Below are 26,384 nucleotides of genomic sequence, written 5' to 3' on the forward strand. Positions count from 1 at the left end.
ATCATACAAATAAACTTTTGATTAATAAAAAATGTTTTAATTAATTGTCATATGTTAAGAAAACATAAAAACAATTATACAGAAATTGGAGTTAAAAAAAAATAATACTTCTACATTTAAGAATATTATAGATAGGAAAATAAAATTAAAATTAATATAACAAATTCTCGTAATGATGTTACTAAATATTAATGCTATTTCAATAAACTTTAAATGTAACCTTATAATTTATTATCCTTTCTACGTAATTTTAAATAACTAGTAATCTATATATATATATATATATATATATATATATATTTTAATATTAAACAGATTTTTTACCCTTTATTAAGTTTAGCCCAACTTATTGTTAAGAAGAAACGTCAAATCACAATTTTTATGATTCGCCTGTTCAAAAAAAAATATATGATGGCAATTATAAATTAATTAATAACTGTAAAGTAAAACAATACAATTTAATTTAAAAAGAAATTAAAATGGAATAATGTAATATTCGAAAAAGCAAAGATTTTATGAAAATTCACTACAAATAGCTTTAAAGACTTATGCGTTAGAGACATACTGCCAGAAAAATCTCAGACGATGTTGAATTCAAACACGGTGAATATTTTGTAAAGAAAAATCGTAAAGTTTGTGAAGGTTTTTTGTTGTAATGAAGCACCATCTTGTATAGAAAATGTCATCGTAGTGCCACATCATCTTAAAATAATTCTGCTGTCGCTGAAAACCCAGGTTTCACAATTTCAAAACGGTACAACGATTAACCATCTCAAAGACCAATTTTAATAGCATTTTTCTTAAAAATGTTCAACTACATGCGAAAAATATTTAGTTGACGCAAAAGGTGCAGCTACGAGACCGTACTCAATATCGTATGTTATTAACTTAGATATTGGAAATGCAGACAAGTAATCCCTGTTTACGTTTAACATTTCATGTAAAATTTACATTGAAAATATAGGAGGACGACAAATAAGACGCATGAAGTTTGATGAATATGCGGTAGTTCTAGTCGATAGCAAATACACGCTTCAAAGATTGTAAACAGCCTTGGAAAAGAATGAAAGAATATGAAATGAAAATAAATATAGGAAAAACTGAAGTAGCGGAAGTTAACGACAAAGAGGCTTAGCCAAAGAAAGAGATTAGCCAGATGCTATATACTAAATGTTTTATTATAAGGAAGTGAAGCTTCCGTACAATAAAGATGAGGGAGAGGGACAGGATTGAGGCTTTAAGATGTGGATGTCGATAAGAATGGAGAAATTAAGATAGTTGGATAAAGATAAATGAGCAAGTAACGAACAGAATTAAAGAAAAGAGACCGATTATAGGAGAAGCGCATAAAAGAAAAGTAAACCGGTTAGGAAATGTGGTTAGAGAAAGCGGAATCTTGATAACTATATTAGAAGGGTTAGTAGAAGGAAGCGAGGAAAAAGAAGGATAAAGTTAATAGATAAGGTGAAGATTATGCTATAAGGGGACAAAGGAAAAACCTTGGACAGTGATGGGTACGGAGATCAATGGCGTTAGAAACCTGCTGCAAGAAAGAATCCAGATTATGATGTTGAATTCAAATATGGTGAATATTTCGTAGAGAAAAATCGTAAAGTTCGTGATGTTTTCGGTTGTAACAAAGCACCATTTTGTATAGAAAATGGCAACGTAGTGCCAGATCAGCTTAAAACAACTCTGTTGTTGCTGAAAAAATTTTAAAACGTTACAATGAATTACCATCTTAAACGCGAATTTTAATAGCATTTTGCTTAAAATCCTTGAATTATATGCTTAAAATGTGTACCTGGCGCAAAAAGTGCAGCTAAGAGGCCACCCTCAATATCGTATCTTAGTTACTTAGGTACTGGAAATGTAGACAGTTAACCTCAGTTTTTAAAGAAAATTATTCTTAGGGATGAGGTCTGTTTCTAACCGAATAGATTTATAAATAAACAGAACTTCCAGATACGGTGCTCAAAAAACCCTCAGAGTAATAGTCGAATAATATGTTCATTCATAACGATTGACTATTTGGTCTCGTTTTTGGGCCAAAGACAGTATTTTGAGAGCAATGAAAATGCTGCGGTTGCATTCAACGGACGTGGTCGATGTTTATTTCTAGCAGGCAATCGATCTAGCAATATACAGCAAATGTAAAATTCATTGCTATATCTGTGAAAAGTAGCCAAGTTGCTGATGCGAAGAGTCAAGTCCGTCATCGTAATGCTAGGTCGGCTGAAAACATTACTGCTGTCGCTAAAAACCACATTTGTCAGTTCCAGAACCTTTACGACAAGCCATCTAAAAAACTATGATTTATAGCATTTTGCATACAGGTCTTGGTTTGAACCGATCGCTTACTTAGCGGATCTGATTCGACAATTGCAGTCAGATGACCGTGCTCAACATCGTGCGTTCTTTGATTTGGTTTTAGAAATGAAGACGCACGATCGAAGTTTTTTTTAACGAGATTTATTTATATATAGAAGGTAATTTATATATATAGGTAAGAAGGCCCGTTTCCAATCGAACGGGCTTGTGAATAAACAAAACTACAGTGTATAAAGGTCCGATATAGAGATCCCTATTTAGAACGAATATTTACTTGACTTGACGGTGAGATTGAACCGGTTTTTTTTTTAAGATCAGATGAAGGCCTTCGGTTACAGTTGAAGAGGAGCGCTACTCCGTGACGGATGGCCGTACTAGCAGTCAAACAATCGGATTATTACATGAGAATTTACCAAGAAGGGTTATTTCATGAAACGGAAAGATCTATAAAAATCTAAGATCAAGAGGTGTCAGGAGGTATTCCATTCCAAGGAATTAAATATTTCTTGACTTTTTGAAAGGAATATGTCTTTACCAATAACTTTCACAGTTGAAGAGTTTAAAATGAATATTCAGTTGTTTTTCGCAGTACAACGCCGTAATTTTAAAGCTGGAGAAAACGTCGCAGAATAATGCCGTGATGTACGGTTTGGAGGATTAACATTTGTAACAGAAACTGAGGTGGCTACTTATCAACTATTGTGTTTCAAATTTAATAATATTTTTACATTAGATTGAAATAATGATACGACAATTTTTCAAAATAGTCTATTTTATTATTAATTAAAAATGTCACGTTTTAATAGAAAACTTCTTTTAAAAAAAAGAATCGTTGTTTAATTAAATCTTTTATTTCTTTTCAAAACATTTTTATACGTGACAAACGATCGGTTTAGCTAAATATTTTATTATTTCACAACAAATTGTAAAATAATTATACATTTACACAGCTTATGAAATGTAAATTCATAAAAAATATAAATAATAATTTTAATTATACGTATGCATATATATAACTCAAACAAACAATGTAATTTATATAATTATATGGGGTTGTAAAATAAAATGTTTTTTTCATTTTAATAAATATTTAATGAACCACCATTCATCATTAAATGTTATTAAAGGATAATAATTACAAGTTTTAACTTTTAAATAAAATAATATAACTAGATATTCCATAAAATATATCGTTAGGAAAGAGATTCACGAAATACATTTGAAGAATTCTATTATAAAAAAAAGCGTAGATATTTTTATTAAAAGATTTTGTTTGCATATATTCGTATGTTCTTGGTACACTTCCTTGGAGTTATAAAAATAAAAATTGGTGGGATAAATTTTTTAAAATAACACCGGTTTTTACAATAATTAATATATCTTTTTTTTTTATTAATACAGTATATTACGATTAATTATAAACACTTAACATCCGATAATGAAATGCAAGTTTTAGGAATAATTTATGAAAACTTTTGTTATTGTTTGTTATTAATAATAAGGATAATATACGGGAAGGAATATGAGAAAATATTTAATTATCCTTTCAAAGATAACGATGAATATATTTCAAATTTTCGTCGCAATTTTTATGTATTTGTTGTAATTTTAAGCGTACTACCGAGTATATTATGTTACCGTAAATCATATATTTTTGATGAGGGAAAACGTAATAATGATTTATTACTTATACTATATTTTTTAATTATGGGAACGACTATTAATTCTATTGAATGTCAGATAGTTTCGTTATTTGAAGAATTAGAATTTTCATATTTTTTAATCGACAAGGAATTGGAAAACTGTATTAAATGTGTTAAAAAACAGGATATTAGAAAACTTAGACAAGAACACACAAATGCAAGTAAAAATACAAGAAATTTATTGCGTATATGCGAATGCGATCTCTTCTTAATTATTAGCAGAAATGCTATTAGAATACTATTATATTTTAATTACATCGTAATAGTTTTTACCGATCAAAATAGAAAATATTTAAAATTTGAAAAAGCATTTACTTATTTATGTTACGGTATTGAAATTATAAACAACTGTACACGAACTGTTTGGATTGCAGTCTGTTCATCGTGTTTGACATCTCAGGTAACAAATATGTTTCTTAAATCAAATTTTTACTTTTCCGGTTGTTATTAGCTGCATTTACCAAACGCTACTCCAACGATGGACATTTCACAATTCTTGTAATTTTTACCTTAACACCCTTGTTATTTCAATAATGTAGATAAATTTATAAATAATAAATAAATCGGCTAATAAAAATTAAAAGAAATTACGATTAAATCATAATATTATATATATATATTATGTATACTCCTATCCGACCACCAGGAAATCTACACGCATACTGTGAAAAACTCTCTGATATAATCTGAAAACGCAAATCCCATTCTACGGTCACATTTCTTGAATAAATGACACAAGACTCAAAAAATGTACGTAAAGATATCTAAGAAATAGAAATCACCAATGAAGAAACAAAGTACCAGAACACATTTTGAGATAAATAAAGGATTTCTGGGGGGGCTTCAAGATCTAATAAAACAAGTCAACGCACGCTTGGCATGGTCTGGAGTGAGAAAATAACTCCCTTTAGCGTAAATGAAAAATTACTGGAGTAAAAAATTAAAAAGATTTAAAACCCCACGTAAAGTTGTTCACGTAGCCCATAATGACCTATATCGAGAAAAAATATATTTATAAAATTGAAAAATAAATTCACAAAATCATTCAAAATATCCTTTATTTGAATCGATTTTCTTTTATTTCTTACGGTAAAAACTTAAAAACATCTTTAAACCACATCAAGTGGTAAATAATGTAAAGTCTTTTCTGTTACAGCCATACAGTAGAATTTTTTTATAAAAAGGATGCTATATTATAATCAGAACATTCTATATTTACATAATAAACTGAAAAGGAGGTTTATCTCTACAAGGAAATTGCAAGAAAATTAGCAGTTACTCATTGATAGAAGGCAAAGAAATCCGACATTACCTGTTCAAACATGTCGACATACTGGTTGCGTCTTAACCATATAAATATGAGTCCAGTAACTTACAGTTTATTCCACAAACGACTATTTTGTAATTTAGCGGAAGCCCATCAAAGACTCAACAATTCACATGTGGGACACGAAATTAAAGTACGATTGATAATATAATGTTGAAACTGCACCCACCGCGTTGATCTAGTGGTGAACTCTTCATTGAAATACGAGATTTCAAATACGAGAGATCTAAGGTTCAAACCCTTATAAAGACAGTTACTTTTACACGGATTTTAATATTACATCGTGGATACCGGTGTTCTATAGTGGTTGGGTTTCAATTAACCACACATCTCAGGAATGGTCGACCTAAGACTGTACAAACTACATTTACATTCATACACATCATCATATCCAAATTCTAACACCGTAGTATTGTATTGTCATCGAAGTTACATACGTGTACCAAATTTCATTATTTTCATACGATAGATCAAAAGATATAGCAGTTGCAAGATTTGATTAAACTAAAGCAAGTTAAAGCTTATAAAGAATGACATGTTTAAAATATTGTAAGAATGAAAGAAACGGATTCATTCCAAATACCGTATAATCTACAATCTGTATAAATAAATTCAACATATCTTATAAATAAATTTCAGTAGTGATCAGTGTTGATAAAATAATAACATAATAGATGTGAGATAGTATTAACAAATTTCAGAAACGGGACTTTAAAAGGAAGACCCATAATTCTCTACATAAATGACAGAAAGAATTATATTAATATGTTGCATTGCACTATTGCAGTAGTTCTTATACGAGTTTGATGCATGCAAAGCAACCGAGGTACAAGTGTAACAGCAATCCGAATTAATTTCTGTTAATCTTACTACTACGTAGCTAATCAGTGTGATGAATAGTGTGTAAATAGTAAGATTGAATGTCACTTGCTTGATGTATAGTACAACAGCATACTTGCATCGATGAAAAAAGCAAAAGAAAATAAATATATTTGCTATCAGTAATATTAAATATTTGTTCTATTGTAAGTGACATATTTCTAATGGTAAATTTAAATTATTGTTCCATATTACATTTAAATCGTCAAAATTATTTTCTTAATAAATTTACTGTTGTATAATTACAAATTTCTTAATTACAGATCGGTGATACAAATGAATTATTATTAAGAGTAGATCCACAAATACTGGAAAAGGAAAGTGAAGAAGAGGTAAGGAAAATTTTCAGTAAATAAGTAAGTTTAATTTATATATATATATATAAAACAATCATTTAAAATTTTCTCATCTTAATCAAAAAGCAACAAATGAACACATTAAATATTATTAATATAAAGAACAGACGGTACTTACGTATTAACGCCACCGCAGCTACAGCTTTATTTAAAAACAAAGTAGTCAATCCGATTTCGGTGGAAAATGAACAGTCTCTTTATTAATGGTTATTTATATTTATTTATCTTATAAATATAATTTAACCAAACTTAACCTACGCTCGCTTCGCTTGCTAACCTTGTCTAATTAACATCGAATTTTGAGTATTTATTTAATAAATTCAGTAATTATTGCAATTATTTATTATTTAAATAATCAAAACACTCCTGTTAATTAGTCAAGGTTATCGAGCGAAGCGAGTGTAGATTAAGTTTGGTTAAATTATATTTATAAAATAAATAAATATAAATAACCATTTATTAAAATTAATAAAGAGACTGTTCATTTTCCACCGAAATCCGATTGACTACTTTGTTTTTAAATAAAGCTTAGCTGCGGTGGCGTTAATACGTAAGTACCGAACAGACTTTACTATTATTATTTAAACTGAATCTGATGGAACCGTATTTTTAACGATAACTCGAAAACAAAAGATTTTCAGAACTATATTTTTTAGAAAATTTTTCTTTTTTTTAACCTATGGAATGCATTCCTTAAATATAGCTAGTCCTCTGATGTTGAATACACAGCGCGCGAACACACACATTTCCTGTTATATTACCTGTTAGTATAATCTATTTACTTACCTAACAATATAAATCACGAGAAAATAAAAGCAAATTTAAATAATGTTTGCGTTAACACTTTGAAATTTAATACTATAATATATAATAATATAAATATAATTATTCAATAAACCTGAGAGGTGGATGCTAAAATAAATAATTTAATTTATATATATATATATATATATATATATATATATATATATATATATATATATATTAAGAATAAAAATACAGTTTGGAGACAAAATCATTAAAGTGATTAAAAAAAAAAAAGAAATTAAAAATGATTTTGTTAGAAAACGTAGCAATTTAGGATTAGTTTTTAATTACAAGTACCATATTTTTGTACATACCTTGTACTATGTGTTGTTCATCCTCCATCAGTAAAACAGCTTAATAATTTGTTTTTTTAAAATCAAATCTTCTAATAATTGTGAAGAGAAAAAATTAATTCTTGTTTCTTTATTACTGTCATCTGAAAAACAAAATTTAGAAAAAATCATTCGTCTTGAAATATATTTATTTTTTTATTTTTTTAAAATTCATCTAAAAATATATAAAACAATATGTAAAAAATATTTTCTTATCAAAATAATTGTACAAAAACCTGTATTAAGTTTAAAAATACAAAAAAGAAAAACTAAACTATTTCAAAACGCTTCCTGTTTTGTGGAAATAAATAATTAAGATCAGATACGGTTTGAAAGAAATGGAAAATTTGATTTATCATGCCGGGTAAATTGTACCTTACGTAAAAGCATGTCTATACATGTACCACTACATAGCCAGATTGTTGTCATTCGTTTAAAATGAAGCGGTGGATCGATGCATAACATATGTTCTGTGATATCGTATAACACAAATTGTGACTACGCCCATGTCACCCCTATGTAATCATTTTCGCCAACACTATAATCTTTGTGGTCATGATCTTGTCCGATCTATTCATGCGAAAAAAATCTGGATCAAAAATGTTCAAAGAAACATCAACAAGAACGCTCTTAATTATTGAAGCTTTTAAGAGTTACTGTTTTGGGGAATCCGGAAAGACGGAAACTAATTTTTAACATTTTTTGATTATTTTTATGAATAAATTGATATAAATATCATTATATGTCGATTATATTTTAGACGTCAAAAAATGACTGCACGCTTTCATCCAAAATCAACGGATTAAGCTCCATTTCATGGAATGTGCTTAGACGCATGGTTTCCATTTAGAAAGGTTCAGGCTTCTGGTAAAATTTATATACATAAAATTGTGGTTCTTAAACCAGTCGTGGATGTTATCAAACCAAAATTCAAGAATTTTTCTGCCCCCTGTTTCTAAGCGCTTTCATGATAAGACTCGAAACAAAACGAGAGTTTTAACAATGTCATTTGGTCCAGATTTCTCAAGAGAATTTTTGTGATGAAAGGTACATTCCATATAAGGTACATATATGTTCTAGTAGCATCATATAATCAAGATTAAGTGTTTAAGTTCCAAATAATAGACTATATCGGAATTAAATTGGAATTAATACAGAGTATCATACGGTCGAGGCAAAGAAACGCTTAGACAAGGAGCGAATGCGAGTCTGTGAAACTAAAATATCAAAATATGAACGTGAAACTAGAAGAAGGAAGCAATTAAAAAGAAAATTAGAAAATAATTCAGATGAGGATGAAGAAAGTACAATTGATGATGATGAAGAAAATTCAGTTTTGCTACACGAATGTAAGGAATAAGGTAAGAGGATTTAGTTTTCGGTCGTTTTGAAAAACTAATTTTTTACTACATAATGTAATTCTACTCAAAAACTATTTGGGTTATTTGAATGAAACTTTTCAGACACACTCATCTCATTAAGACCACAATTTTAACACAGAGATTTATGTCCGAAAATTGCTTGTAAGAATTTTTATGAATGCTGATGCAAAAAAAAAAATGTTGCATAGGTAGTTTCTAATATTTTTTTCCGTAACCGGTTAATATTTTACAAAACTGTTGTTGTGTTATAGTCTTGAAAACAATGCACAGTTTAACCGGTAAAGATTTGAGTAAAGTCGGTCACATAGTTCTTGGAAAAGGTACATTATGTTAACATGATCTGAGATAGTTTCCGTGTACCCTTTGTAAAGATCCCGTACAAATTTACGATGCGTATTGTTAAAAAAGTTGATTATTTACTAATATAAATAGTAAGAGTTGAACTTTCAACACTTGAGAATTGTGAAAATACTATTTTATAAGTTTTCTTATTTGACTGAAAATACCAAAGTTTTTTTCAAATTTTGGATATCAGATGGAGCAAATTTTTACTTAAATGAAAAAAATTCCAATACTATGCGTTAGAAAATCACAATCAGATGAACACAAAAAAATATCAATGTTTAGTAAGTATGCTGTCTAACTCTAGGAAATTACTGGATCGTACTTCATCGAAAATGAGGATGATCCTGCAATAACTGTTACTGTAACTCGTACATCGATGTTATAAAAATAACGTTAACTAATTCACCTTCATTTAAATAAGTCAGTTCAACAGACCGCACTACTTCATTTTTGTTGTTATAATTCAATTATTGCTTGGAAACTACGTCACCTCAAGAAATGGAAATATTCCATGATCGGTACTATCTTCAGATTTTTAGTCCGTAATACTACTTTTTGTAGTAACTTTAAAAAAAAGTAGATTCTAAAAACTAAACCTCAAAGTACTGACGAATTTAAAAGGAACATTTCTGAAAAAATTATTATTTATAAAAAATTATTTTTTTAATTTTGTTAAAATTTATCTAAAAATATATAAATCGATATGTAAAAAATATTTTCTAATCGCAATAATTATACAAAAAATCAAGTTTAAAAATACAAAAAAGAAAAAATGAAACTATTTCAAAAGAAAACGCTTCCTGTTTTGTGGAAATAAATAATTATGACCAGATACAGGCTGAAAGAAATGGAAAAGTTTATTTATCACGCTGACAAAATTGTGGCTTATGTAAAAGCATGTCTATACAAGACATGTATTAAGAGTATTAAGTATTACGAGTAAATATTACAAGGAACTTCAGGAAAAGACTCCCCCAAGATAGCATACTTGCAACAGGATAGACAAAATTTGAAGGAAAAAATATTTTTATGGTATAATCGTTATAAGGTAGTTTGTAAACGGCATTTTATTCTTATATATGATACAAATAAAATTACGTATAGAAGATTTTAAGGTTTTCATTTTTCCCTTTTACATCTTCCCACTTCTTTAGCCGGTTCTTGAGTAAAAGTGTTACAGATACTCTCAACTCGGTTTTTAGTTTGTACGGATATATAAAGGCCCCCACAAAATTCCAGTCACACTATGGGGGTCGTCACTAATCGCCTGGATAATAACGTCGCTAACCTATGGATTCACCTGAAGATATGTTCATACGCAATCTTCTCCATAGATTCTCTACGTAAGGAGAACCTACGACAGCAACATCTTTGCGACCCCAAAAATGGGGGTAAGTAAGGATACTCTTTCAACAATTCTTACCTTGTTCTGTAGCAGCTTTAGAGGAAAAACAATACTGTTTTTTACATAAGTAATTGAATTTCTCATCCAAAATAATTTTTTAAAGACGGAACCTTCCTAATTACAAGTATTCCGAGAAATCTAGGTAACTAGAAGGAAATTCAATTCTAATATATTTTTGGACTTATTCATCTCAAGTCCGTTCCTAACCCAAAATGATCACTCTCGTGCTTATATTTTTTTTAATGTTTACATCGAATTAATTAGATTCTTTTGTTACTCTCAGAACACCTTTCTTGATCACCGGTAAGGATCTTTGATTCTACCTTTTTACCAGTCCAGCTAGCGACTTCATTCTTATCCAATAATTAAAGTATGAGCCTTATAGCTGTTGTACATATTCGGCAAAGCTGAGCGCTATTAATTATCCTAAACAAAATAATTTTAAAAAAAATTGAGATAGGCTTGTCTGGAGTACACCGCATGTATTTATGTGAATATGTCTTATATGTGAATATGTCTATATTTATGAGTATGTCTTGTATACCGATGATCGAGTGTGTGGATATTGATGAAATTAAACAAACGATATGACTCTTTATTTTTAATATACGTCTCTAAATTATTGTTGGGTTTACATATTTGAGAAACTATAAACGATCACAAACAAAGCGTACTTTACCAAATTCGTTTTTCGGGAATATATTTTTGAAATATCTATCGCTGTGAGAAAATTTAATATTAATTTATACTCTTGATCGATTATAGTCTCATCGTTTTTGTAAACAAGACATAAAATTTCTATATCGTTCTCTGTATTATTACTTTCAATTTTTTTCGATGAAAGCAGTGCAAGATTATCGCTTGACGATAGCGCAGCGCTTATTTGCTTGGTAGTGCGGAATCTTTTTCCCTGTCTAAAGATTTTATCTCTTCATTCAGAGTTGATATGATCAGCAACTTTTTTGATTTTTTTGTGATCTATTCTCACGTATCCGTTTACTTTATTTCTGGTTATATTTATTGCACATATATTACGATATTCTTTAAAATAGTATTTTCTTTTAAATGCTAAATTACGGTGGATGTTAATATCGGTAGGGGGAAGTGAGAGATAGGAATCACTAGTTTGACACAAATCTTACGCCCTTCATTTTTAAAAGGCGTACATTTTGTTCGTTAAAGTACAATTTTTATCTTTAAATTTGCAAACTTAAGTCTTATAATGATTTAATTTTATCGATATTTCGTCCTAGTACGTCTACCTTTATAATTCATATCACAAATTTACATCGAAGATCGATAGAATCTTAAAAATTCTTATTTTCTTAACGAAAGTAATAATTAAAGAAAATTACATATTATTAGTTATTAAATGAAAAATTCACTTTAAAAAAATATAAACGCAAAACTTGTTAACTGTATTAAGGTTAACGGGTAAAATGTTAAGTTTTATGTATGTACATACAAGTTATTAAACAAAATTAATTACTTTACGTGTTACTCCTTTGTACTAAAATTAACAATAGAAAATGCAATTTGAACGTATGACAAAATCAATTAACAACGGATAAACTTTAAGTTGTGAAAACAGATTGGTATCCACTAATTAATTAAAGGAAAACCTTTAATGAATGTTGGGGGTGTACTCACATCATGTAAGGATTCATTCTGTAATCGAATTTTGGTTATCAAAGTTCAGACGATTAATTTCATTACTTAATAAAAAGTAAATAAATTTAAATCAAAGTATATATCCTTAAAATGCTAGCGGTATTAAAATATTATTCTAAATGACATAATATAATGGACGATTAGAAAACTAATTATTAAATTGTAAAAAGTATTTATAAAATAACTATTTTATAAATTATATATAGTCAAATTTATAAAATTTATACAAAATTTTATAAATTATATATAGTCAAATATTTGTGCAATTTCATATAATTTGGCCAACAAGAGGTACCGTTTCGAAAAATGTCTGCCACCAAAAATAAGATTTTTTTTTTAATCGATAAAAAATATACTATAATTATTAGGTAAAATTAAGCAGAAGAAATGATGGTAAAATGATAAGAGTCAAGGTCTTTACAAGATCGATGAGACCAGTTTCTTATCCGTTGAGGGCATTTGTTTATCTTTGTCTGCTGATAATTATGTTTGCAATAAAATTATAAGTTTGTAATAAATAAAATTATAAATATAATCTAATAAAACTTTACCTACGCTCGCTTCCCTTGCTAACCTTGACTAGCGAGCGAACCGACCGTAGGTTAAGCTTGATTAAATCATATTTATAATTTTATTTACTTATTTTCTTATTTCAATATAACGTTTGCGGCACCATCAAAAAACTAACTCACTACAGAAGCTATCGGGTTATTTTTTTTCTTGCAAATGATTCCAATACTAGACCTTAGCTTAGGTATGAATAAAACTAACGCTGTGTCTTCCTTTAGATGTACAAAAAATATAAATTTTCTGTTTGATATATAACATAAATTTTTCTATTTTTGGCAAATGCAACAGTTATGGAGCCACAAACTTTTTTATCGCTTGTTCGAATTATTGATGATAGTAAAGAAAAGACAGAGTTAACTTCTTTGCAAGCAAAGAAAGTTTTACGTGAAACAAGAGTTTGTAAAAGAACTAATGTGAAATTACAATTTACCGCAAAGAGAATCGGACGGGTGTGTAATAAAGCTGCCGTCAGTAAATTCCTTTATTACACGGCTATAAGAAATTCATTTACCTTTGGAAAAAGTAATACCGTTTATATATAATTATTGTCGGGTTAATGAGTACACAACTACGAAATTCTGTTTGAAAGAACTGCAAATGGAAACGGAAAGTACAACTAACTATAAGAATTACTTGCGTGAATTTTGTGCTGATAATTTGTTAAAAAACCCACAGAAAATAGGAGAAAAGGGCATGACTGTCGAAATAGATGAATCCGGTTTTTCCAAGCGAAAGTATAATCGAGGAAGAGTTCTGCCGAATCGATAGATTTTCAGAGGTATATGCAGAGTAACAAGAGAATGTTTCATGTATGCTGTACCGGGTCGAAAAAAAGATATTTTGCTTGATATTAAAATTTGCATTGTAGAAGGTTCTTTAATTATATCCGAGAATTTGAAATCTTATGAAGATATTCCCAAATTATACGGCTATAACTCTCAACATTTTACAGTGTAATCATTCGGAGAATTTCGTGGATATCCAGACCGGAGCACATACACAAAATTATGAAAATTTACGGATGTGTTTCAAATAACGTAACAAAAAAGAAAAGGGCACCTCGAAAGAACTGATGTATACTTATATTTGTGAATTCTTACAGCATCACAGATATAGGGATGAAGAAGATTTATTTGAATTAGTGCTGCAACATACTAGTGAATTTTAGAAATAAATTATTCAATTATTATTTTATATATTCTGTATTGCAATCACGCATAATAAACACACACACCTCTCCACACCCCGCGCGCAAGCACACACACACACACACACACACACACACACACACACACACACACACACACATATATATATACACATCAAAAAGTGTTTAATAATTATTGCAGTTTTGTGCTACATTTACACTACATTGGATTTTATATCATTAATACTAAATACTGCATTAAAAAGTATCTTTTATGTATTTATCATTTTACCATCATTTCTTCTGCTTAATTTTACGTAATAATTGTAGAATATGTTACTTTGTACCGATTAAAAAAAAAATCTTAATTTTTGTGACGGGCATTTCCCGAAAAAGTACCCGACTGATTTTCGATATCGAAACAAAAAACGGGTGTTTTGAAATAATGTTGGATATCCCTCATCCCGGATCTGATTGACTTAAAATTTTGGGATGCTAAATAACTTTTAAATTTCATTCTACTGAAGCTCAACTTTCTACGACCAGTATACAAAAAGACCAAAATTTAATATAGTGAAAACTACCTTCCCTTTTTTTAATTTTATCCAAAATCTAATGCTGTCAAAGCTCTCTCTCTCTCTCTCTCTATATATATATATATATATATATATATATATATATATATATATATATATTCTTTAAGCCACTTTCGAAGAATTAATGTTGAGCCGAATTTAGTTGAATAAAAAAAAAATATAACAATAAACAAATAAAAATAAGGTAAGTATATTTATGCATACATCTTCCCGAAATCTTTATAACTTTTTTTTTTTTACATTTTCCGTAAAGAGAAGTACCGATCGTACTTCTCTTTATAGTTATGAAGCAGCAATAGAACTATAGTCGGGAAATTAAAAAGTTATTTTCTTTCTATTTTCTTTTTTTTACTGATTCTGTTATTCTTTTTCTGTTCATAGTTGAATTATTTTCTGGATCAAGTACAAATGAGGAAAATTGAAGTGAATGCATTTGGATTTTTTATAGCGGATATGACTCTTATTTTTAAGGTAATAAAAAAACCAAAAAAAAAACCAGAAAAACAAAGGTATTGTTTTTAAGGTTTAATTTATTTAGAGAATATAAAATACCTCACTTTTTGGTTCAATTTTTTAAACATAGCTTATTGCAGATGATGTTTATTGAACATTGCTTACTAAAGCAATGTAAAAAAAAAAAAATGGTAGATTGATTGGCTTTCCAACGATATATTAATAAATATTTTTGTACTCACGTTTGCTAAAAAAGAGGTTAAACTTCATGTAACTTTGGTATAACATTTACCTACTTAATAATATTGCTTCCTTAACTAAGTTAATCATTTAATGTAAAATGTTAAAAAAAAATCATACGACATTTAAAATAGATTTTAACATACAAGTATAATAGCAAGAATAAAAAATTCAAATAAATGTATAAACATTAACCACCTAGCCTTTGTTTAAGGACGAATGGAAATGTAGGACCTAATAACAACAGTAGTAAAATTCAGGGAAAATACCTTGAAAAAATTAAAAATACGAACCAAAAAAAAAAAAAATGAATGGAATCTAACAAATCATGGACAAGAAAAAACTCCAATCAATCAGATAAAAAGAAATAGTTTAAAAAAATACAAAGATACAGGAAAAGATAATATAATAATGATAAAACTGTAACAAGGATCAAGTAATCGTAAAAATCGAATATTAAAACCCATTCTAGAAAAATTCTATAGAAAAAACACACCCGCTAAACAAAAGTTTTGACAAAATGGATGTAATAAAGCAGCTAGAAATCAATTTTCATTTTACCGATCACATGTAAGTTCTTTTTAAACTTCAACACCGTTACATATTCTTAACACGGCTCAAGAACTGATTCAGGGAGAGTAGCAAGAAGCCAGTCGCCGGTCTAGCACTGTGTGGGAATTTAAATTCTAAAATTTAACGAGTAATATTTACATTAATATTAAGTAACGTCTTATCTTAGTGATTAGTGATATTTTAACATTTATTCTCTATTTTTAACGGGTGATCTTTAAATGAAAATTATTATTTAGATTGTAAGAAAAAGTATACTTTTGTTCAGTATTACTACAGATACATCAAAGTTAGAAAAATATCAAAAATTATATTTTGTAATATAATTCAAAAGGAAAAGAAATCGAAAATCGACAGAAATTAAAATTTACAGAGATAACTAAGAATGTGCGATTAGAGACCAGAAGATTTAGAAAACTTTGTATCGATACAGAACCCCAAAAAGGTCTTTTTGTTTAAGCTTACAAAGAAGCTTGTTAATATAAAATGAAAATTTTTAGCGTATGAAAAACACCATGTACGACCGAGATCTCCGGATGAAAGGCCGAGAGGTATCATTCTGCCTACGAGAGGAGTTTCACGTTTTTTCATTAAATAATATATAGTCTAAGAAGTGAGTCTTTTGCGCACGAGATAGCATTAGCGACTCAAATCTCAGGGTATATGAGTCGCAGTGGGTCAGGCCGAACGCCATTAAATAGCTGGCAGTTGAAGTTAATAGATGTGCAAAAAGTGACGGAATTTTTAAATTGAGATTTAAGGTAATGCGCCATGAAGACGGTTGAAATTTCCGAAAAACCGCGATACATTTTACTTCAATAAAGACGCAAATATTGCGCAGGCCTGTGAAGAGACGTTTGCTGTTTACGAGCAAGATATGTTATCAATAGCAATAGCCAAAAGATGATCCAGTCGCATTCTGGAAATCCGATGTCCAAGATGCTCCTCGCAGTGGGTGACCGATCACAGAAAACTTGAATAATATTCTGAAAAAAATCAAGAAGACCGACATGTAAGCATTCAAGACTTTACCGATGACCTAAAAATGCACCGTCAAAAAATGCACCGTTTAGAGAAATCTCAATGTTCGGGTACCACATGATCTGACTCAGAAAAATTTACCTCGAATTTCTATCTGTGAATCTCAACTGCAACGTAATGAAATCAAGACATTTCTGAAGCGGTTGATCACGAGTGATGAAAAGTGGATAACCTACGACAAAACCGTGTAAAAAGATCGTGATCGAAGCGAGCAGAAACTCCACAGTCTGTGCCCACACTGACGCCCAGAAAGGTTATGCCGTGCGTTTGGCGATATTGAAGGGCATCGTGCATCACAAACTGTTGCTACCAGATAGTACGATGGACTAAGACCTATACTGCCAAAAATTAGCGTGATTTCACCTAGCAATTCAAACGGAACGACCTAAAAAGGGTGTCATATACCACGCTGACAACGCCAGACCGTGTACATCTTTAAGAACACCCCATCAGGATCGATAGAATTTGACGGAGATTTTAATGCATCTACCGTATAGCCTGGACTTGGCACTGACAGACTATCATTTGTTGCTGTCTCTGCAGAACTCCGTAAATGGTGTTAAGTTAGTTTAAAAAGAAAGAAGCCTGTAAAAACCACGCGTGACAATTTTTTGACCGGAAACTTAAGAAGTTCTATAGCGGCGGGATTATGGTGTTGCCAGAAAAATGGCAGGTTATAAAAAAAAAAGATGCATATATGGTCTCATAATGTTATTTCCCAGTCGCATTAAATGTATTCTCAGTTTTAGTTTCCAAAGGCTCAATACTTTTTAGACAACCTAATATGTCCTGTAACTTACGTAGTTATCGGTTCTAAATTACACAAATTTATTACTTAAGAAAACATACAATTTTAACTATAATTTATCTTCTTTTTTTTCAGGGAATGGGATTAGTATTAACGTTTGTCATTCTGTTTATTCAATTAAAGGCTTAATATCGACAAACTGGAATTGTAGAATCATTTATACTAATTAATAATCATAAATAATGTTATTATTGTTACATAGAAAAAAAAAATAGTACAAATTTTAGCCGAAAGTTATGAATTTTTTTTATTATATCATCATCCTAATATGTTAGATGAAATAGAAAATTTAATATGCTAACAAATGATTCCGAAACTTTCTCAGCGCTGCCCCTCATGTTCAAAAAAATGTTTAAATGAAAATAATAGAATAAAATTAAGTTAAATAAAATTTATTTAATTTTCAAAAAAAATTATACATTTAAAATTTTTTAAACACAAATTTTTTTTTATTACTATTTGATTTTACTAACACATAAAATCAAACAATATTTTGGTGTCTTGAAGTTAATAATTTTATTAAACAAAATTAAAAACACTGTGAATATTACTATTAAATATAAGTAAGTGTGACTCACCAATCAGAAAAGCGACAGGTGCAATAGAACGGCCTAAAGCTTTAGTATAAGTAAATCCCTTATTCAAAAGTAATTATTAACAATTACAAAAAAAATTAATTTTTACATCTTTTCCGGTTATCACAGTCTTCATAATAAAAATAAATATCAACCGTAGATCAATTAATTATACAGAGAAACATTGATCACTTATAGAAAATGCGAATACAAATAGATTACAGAAATTACAAATATATGTCTCACATTTCCATTACATTATAATTTAAACAGTTGACTTTTAAATTTAGATATTCTTCCATTAAAAAGTCAATTTTTAAAGATATGTCGTTAGCCGTCTCAAGGCAACTACACAGAGGTGATTGGGCTACTCCATTACCGATGGACCTAAAACTTCTATACCTTTTAATAAGTCTATATTGTTCTCTCAGTCCTAAAGTCGAAACTTCATCATAAATAATCCCCCGAAACAACTGTTATTGTTGTTGTGTTATCGAAAATGATGTCGACACTATAACCGATGCTACATTTGACTAGGCTTTAAGATATATTGCCACAACCTCTACAAAACTCAAGAATCCATCCACCCCGTGAAATGGAATGGAAAAAATTTCCATTTCAAAAATTTTCATGGAAAAAATTTACCTTGAAAATTTCAGTTTTATGGAAATAAAATGAATTATATTTCTATTAAGTGGAATTTCATGCCGTGAAAGAACACATAAAGCGATAAAAAAAGAAGTAAAAAAACCCAACGCTTTCAAGAAACGTCGAACATCGGAATTTCAAATCGCATTTAAAAAACGCCTCAAGAATCACCTGTTTAAGTTTTCAGGCGTACGCCAAAATCTTATGACAGGTACAAAAAAATTGTTGTGAACAATACGTGTCATTTATTAGCAGAAATACGACAGCGGCAGACGTTTGAAAGAAAGTGCCGTCTGCAGGCATTCAAAGTTTATTTCCGTAACTTGCCTTCAATCTGATGTTGAACTAGTGGATTAACCCCACCCCAAAAAAAAAAACTGCTGAACTTCTAGCCGATCGATTTGAAGAAGTCAATTATGACGAATATTTTTAAAATAAAAAAAAACAGAACTTAAGGGTCATCTAAATTTTAGAATCAAAATAAATTTCTCATACAATGTAACTTTCAAATTAGATTAACTTCTAAAAGCGTTGGAGAAATCAGAAATACAGACTCTGTTCGGAACGAAATACGTCGTAGTCAAACAACTAAGTACTACTGCAAAACTTAGATTGCTAAAATTGTATAATAAAATATGGCAGGATGGGATATAGCCATGGCAGTGGAAGAAATATATATTGTTTCAATTCCAAAAAACGGTAAAATTGATCGATCCCAATAGTTACCGTTCTATTTCCTTGACATGTGCTATTGAAAAAATACTTCGAAAAAATGATAAAAAGTGACGAAAAACTGATTGTTTGGATTTTAGAATGAGACAGTCTTTTATCCTCGCATTAAGCAGGATTTTGACAGTACCAATCAACTACTGACCAAATGATCAATTTAGAAAATAATGCATACAACCAGTTTCATCATTACGAAACACAGCGTCAGAGTCTTCTTTGAACTGTAGAAGGCTTTCGATATGGAATAATGATTAAACTACATGAATGGAGCATTCACGGAAATTTACCGATAATACTTGACATTTACATGAAAGACCGTACTTTTCAAGTACGTGTACTTGAAAATATATATAATGAATACTTGTTAGAAAAAAGGTTAGAAAATGGCATTCTACAAGGCTCTCCGTTGAGCGTTACTTGTTTACAGTCATCATCAAAAAACGATGCAAGTCATTACACGAGAAGTCAGCAAAAGCGTTTACGTCAATGTTCTAGCAATCGTATATGCTAGTAACAATATAGAGATAGTGAACGAGAAATTGCAACGAGCGATAACCGCGATTAAAGAAATGGCAAAGAATAACGGATTCAAATTTTCACCAGAGAAAATGTGCTATGTACACTTCTATTGGAAAAGAACTCCCCATGTTAATCCTCTTTTGGCCATCCTAATCAGTAAGAAGATAATATTCGCTTTTTAGATAAATTATTACATAAATCCCTCACCGGAAGACTTCACATACAGGGATTGAGTTTTAGATGCAAGAAAGCCCTAACGTATTAAATGTTTAATAAAAATGAATTGGGGCTCAGAAAAAAAAATTACTGCGATTATATAAAACACCGATTTCATCGAAGTACGATTACTGTTGTATTGCATATTCATCCCCTAGAAAATCGTATCAAAGAAAGTTAGACTTTATAGGTACATAACAATGGAATCAGATATGCCACAAGCACACTGACTAGTTTAATGACTGAAGCCGCCACACGCGCACGCTAACTATTCTAGACCTGCCTGAATACGGTATCGTACGTTAGCAAAAAACACGAAATTGTTTTGCCGGACACATTAGCAATTTTTATAAGAAAAATACCGTTATAACTTTTGCTATCGATAAGCAAAAAATTGAAGCTCTGTTACAGAATAATAAAAGAGAAATCAATAGTAATCATCCAACAGGAATTTTCGACAATCATCAGTAACAATGAGGGATATATAACAAGTTTTACTGATCGTTCTAACATCGAACACGGTGATATTTCTGTGAAAAGAATGCGCTTATATGTTCCGATTCTTTAAGCGCATTAACTGTGAATCGGGATTAGAACATTAAGGATGTTCTTAAAACAAACATCTTTTCATTCTGTATATATTAAATGGAATAGCAATGTGTATTTGTATCGACTCCACGGCACGCTGGTATCTCAGGAAATAAAACGGCAGATGAGGCTGAGGAAATAAAAGAGCAGAAGACAAAAAATTGTGAGAATACGGATACGATTCCTATTTGAGAGGTAGACGTTAAACATTTTTTAAATTGTTTATCAGAACCTCGTGGAGTAATGAACGAAGAAGACTAAGCGCGAAACAAAATGCAATTAAAATTACACCACGTAAATGGAAAAATCGACGTGAAACTGATTCGACAGGAGCAAGAATCGATGACCAGAATCAGAATAGATCCACGCGAATAACAAATTCATATTTGTTAACCGGCGAAGAAAGACCAACGCGTAGTAGATGTTATAAATCATTTACTGTAAACCATCTACTGGAAGAGTATATTGTATGTGAAAACCTCAGAAACAGGTACGGACTAAGAAATAATATTGCTGGAGATTTAGAAAATGGCAAAAACAAGCGGTTGCTTACCTACATGCCAGTAAATTATTAATGCGTTTATATTAAGCCTTTGTCGAAGTCAATATGTGTTACGTTTGACTGAGAATGCTCAACGTGAAGGCACTTTACACCCGAACCCAGATTTCTCAAATTTTCATCGTATTGTCCAACATTTTTGTGCGTTTTATTTTACAGTGTGTTTAATGTTATATCTTTATGTTTTTATGTTTGATATATTTTTATTTTTACGTTATGTAAATGTCAAAGCCCTTTGCACTCTAAGTATTATACGCATACATTTTGTTTAAATGTTTTACGTTACGTTTATTTTTGTGTTTTATTAAAACGGAAGGGTAAATGGAAGTGCTCTATTAAAATAACGTTTAAATTTAAACAATGTGATGACTAATGACATTGGAAGTCAATCCTCATACAAAGCAAAAAATAAAAAATAATTAATAGTGTTTTAACTAGTTTGGTTAAAGGGATACAGGAAGTAGATTTGAGTCAAATCTACTTCGCGAAAAATATCAAAAGTTCAGTAAAGAATTTGTTCCATTTGAACCTCCTAAATCAAATTACATTTTTGCCTTAAAAATTATAAGTATTAAAAGTATAATTTCTGAAAGTAAAATTTTTTAATAAAAATATTTGGGTACCATTTGATCTCGTTGCCCAAAGCTTCTTTATGTAAAGTTTTTAATTAAGCTATAAGATACCAGAAATTATAAAAAAGTCAAATTTTTTCAGAATCTTACATCCGGTGTTATGGACTTTTTAAATCAATCTCACCTCTTTACATTAAAGTAAATACAGTCGGAGTATCCCAATTTTTAAAACTGACATTGAAAGTTAAAAAAAAATTGTATTATAAATATACGTGTCCCCTTCAACTCCCCTTGTTTTGTAGGGAGTTAAAAATTGATTTATCTATGTATTTATTCTAAGTAATTATTATCTAAGTAATTATTTATTTCAATGAGTCGGAGTCGATTCCATTCGATAAAAAAAAATGCTCAAAAAAGGTGTGTATGTATACGAGTACCTGTGTATATATATATATATGGGTACCGTGATTCCCCTTGATCAAATGGAATTGAAAATAAGGTCAAATCAAAAATATGTATGTATATATATATATATACATTTATATATTAATAATTAATTATTGAATAATTTATTCAATGTATATATATATTAAACACACACACACACACACACACACACACACACACACACACACACACACACACACACACACACACACACACACACACACACACACACACACACACACACACACACACACACACACACACACACACACACACACACACACACACACATATTTATATATATATATATAAAAATGTTAAGTTCGTTTGTTACGCTTCAAAAACTCAAAATGTTCTGCACCGATTGAGCTCAAATTTTAGCACGATATATAACCCGCATCAAAGATTGTTTTCATCTATTTTTAATAAATCTATCTATTTATTTTTAATTTGTACAGTTTTTTAATAAATAAGAGGCTAATAAATCAGATGGAAATGTAAACAAAGGAAAACCAATCAGATCAATGCATGATGGCCGCTGTCAAACACAACGACCGATCACAAAGAGCCCGTATGGCCGTTGCCGGTGTAAACAAAATCACAATTGATTAAGTAACAAATTTCTTTCAATATTGAAGACAAGTGCTTAACTAATGCAAATAAAGATCTTAGTCGATTGGGAATGCCAGCACCCACCCGAGCTGCGATTGCTTCATTTGATGTGGATTTACGCCGTGAACAGAGTTACAACATTGGTGATCTTCAGTCATATGTCCGATCAAACATTCCCAAATTAACGCGTGAACAGAAAGGCATTTACGATCGCATAATGCAAATGATAAATGACGGAGTTGGGGGGACCTTCTTCTTGGATGCGCCAGGAGGAACTGGGAAAACATTCCTCATTAGATTTATTCTAGCAACGGTTCTATCAAAAAATGACATAGCCTTAGCTCTTGCTTCGTATGAAATAGCTGCAACATTGTTATCACGTGGAACAACTGCGCATTCAGCTCTGAAGTTGCCATTAAACACGTAAATCATTGAGACTTCCGCGTGCAAAATTTCCAAAGCATCCTGTATGGGAAAAGTATTACAAAAATGTAAACTCATTGTTTGGGATGAATGCACGATGGCACGTAAAAAAATCGCTTAAAGATCGATCGTTACGAGATTTGCGTGGAAACGTTCAACCGTTCGGAAATGCTTTGATATTGCTCGCAGGAGATTTTAGGCAAACATTGCCTGTAATTTCTCGATCGACACATGCAGACGAAATAAATGCTTGCCTGAAATATTCAACACTGTGGCGACACGTACGTACATTGCAGTCGACTACGAATATGTGTGTCCAGTTGCAGAACGATCCATCAGCTGAGGTATTCTCACGACAGTTACTGGACATTGGAAACGGACAGTTGCCAGTCGATGAGAATTCTAGACGAATATCATTTCCTGATAATTTTTGTAATTTAGTAACATCAAAAGAAGAACCGATCGAAAAAGTATTTCGTGATATTCAAATTAATCATAGAAATCACGATCGGCTCGGTGAACGAGCTATCCTTGCCGCAAAGAATAAAGATGTCTATCGACTTAATAATGTTATTCAATCCGGCATTCAAAGTGAGAAAATTACATATAAGTTGATAGACACCGTTGTGGGAGCAGATGCAGTAGTTAATTATCCGACGGAATTTTTAAACTCACTTGATCTGCAAGGGATGCCACAACACATATTAAAATTGAAAATAGGTGTGCCAATTATCCTGTTGCGGAATATTAATCGGCCAAAACTCTGCAACGGCACGCGACTTGCAGTTAAGAAATTGATGAATAACGTAGTGGAAGCGATGATTTTAACGGGGCCTTTAAAAGGTGAAGATGTCCTCATTCCTCGAATACCCATGATCCCGACCGATACACCATTTCAATTTAAAAGATTGCAATTTCCAATTCGATCGGCATTTGCAATCATAATCAATAAATCTCAAGGTCAATCTTTAGAATTGCGTGGTTTAGATTTAGATGCGGATTACTTCTACATGGACAACTGTATGTGCGTGTTCCCGAGTCGGCAAACCAGATAGCCATTATATCTACGCAGACAGTGGAAAAAAAAAATATTGTGTATCCACAAGTATTGCAAAATCAAACTTCTATGAAACGTATGCTTTGTTTTGTTTCTCATTTCTCATCCATCCGACCACAATGTGCCACAGCAAAGCGTGGCGAGTACAGTTAGTATATATATATATATATATATATATACTAGCTTATTTTAAACTACACACTAGTTTAAAATATATTCAAATGTTTGGGTCAAATTTCAACTTTTTTGGAAAAAAGATTTTGGAGATATGGAGAAAAACAGTTTAGAAATAATGTTGAATATCCTTCATCCCTAAATCCGATCGACGTAAAACTGAAAGTTAAACATCTTAACAAGTACTTTATTATGCTAAACTTATTTTTTCTACGATCTCTTTTCAAAAAAAAATTCATAATGCCCTAAACCATCTCTTCCAAAATTTAATGATATCATTGCCCCAATATAAACATTTTTCGATGCAGTTTCCAAGAATCTATCTTGAATCAGTCTGGAGATATTAATCAAAATACAGGCTAACAAAACGTACCTACACTTTGTGAAATTTTTATAACTTTTCTTTGGACTAAGGGAGTTTTGAAACGTCAAAATTTGTAAAACTCGTGACAGAAGATTTTGGCCGATCGCTATACATTCCCTTTACAACTATGCTGTTGTAGCAGTAATAGAATTATAGCCGGGAAAGTAAAAATTAGTTAATGAAGTAAAGTCAATTAGATTTTTTTTCTTGTAACACTACATATATACATTTTTATATAAAAACTTAATCGAATGCTAATTTAGAATAATAAAAACCGAGAGATAAAATGATAAAATGTTAAAGAGTTTAAATTAAATTAGTTGAAAAAATCTACGTAATCAACGATTAAATTTTAAGGGTATATTAAATTGAAAAATGAATTTACGAATGGTTTCAAACAAATTGAAACCGCTGTGAAGGAATGAGTTGTAATACTCGTACTTTTACGGCGTACGTTTACGAGTCAGGTCAGTGAATTTCAAATGAAATCGCCGTTGTAGTTTTAACTTGTTTTATTTTAATGTAAAGCAAGAAATTGGTTTTCATTGTTATTATTATTATGATTGTTTATATTTTGTCGTTACATTTTATTTAGTCAACAAGGTAATTCAAAACATTATACTAGCACGATAATGATGTAGTATTAAGAGTGAAAAAAAGCTATTTTAATAAACATTTATGATTTATTTCTGATTCGTGTTTAATTTTTCCATAGTTACTTGCCATAGTTGTACACTGTATTACCGCGGTTATTTTTTAGCGATGAAGAAACATTTCATTTAAGTAGTAAAATTTCTCGTCACAATGTTCGCATTCGCATACAAGAACTTTAGAATCAAGAGAATCCGCACGAGATTGTATAGTAGGAGCGAGATTCTTTGAAATTTTGATGTTTTTTTTACACAAAAATTAATATTCTTGTTGTGAAGGAAGTAGAG

General features: G+C 30.3%; 1 protein-coding gene and 1 long non-coding RNA gene across 2 annotated transcripts in view; one reads left to right on the forward strand and one right to left on the reverse strand.

Annotated features, from left to right (window-relative positions):
* LOC142323039 (scoloptoxin SSD14-like) overlaps nucleotides 1-26,384 on the reverse strand; it is a 144,540-nt gene that overhangs the window by 55,940 nt on the left and 62,216 nt on the right. Inside the window, exon 2 of the mRNA XM_075362133.1 lies at nucleotides 7,718-7,839. The gene's annotated coding sequence lies outside the window, so the exon portion shown is untranslated. The remainder of the gene's footprint in view (nucleotides 1-7,717; nucleotides 7,840-26,384) is intronic.
* LOC142323040 (uncharacterized) lies at nucleotides 6,265-18,189 on the forward strand. Its single transcript, XR_012756011.1, has 4 exons — nucleotides 6,265-6,386; nucleotides 6,504-6,572; nucleotides 15,233-15,322; nucleotides 18,039-18,189. It is a non-coding gene; the product is annotated as an uncharacterized LOC142323040 (long non-coding RNA).

Source organism: Lycorma delicatula, chromosome 4 (genome assembly GCF_047948215.1).
Source record: "Lycorma delicatula isolate Av1 chromosome 4, ASM4794821v1, whole genome shotgun sequence".
NCBI lineage: Eukaryota > Metazoa > Arthropoda > Insecta > Hemiptera > Fulgoridae > Lycorma > Lycorma delicatula.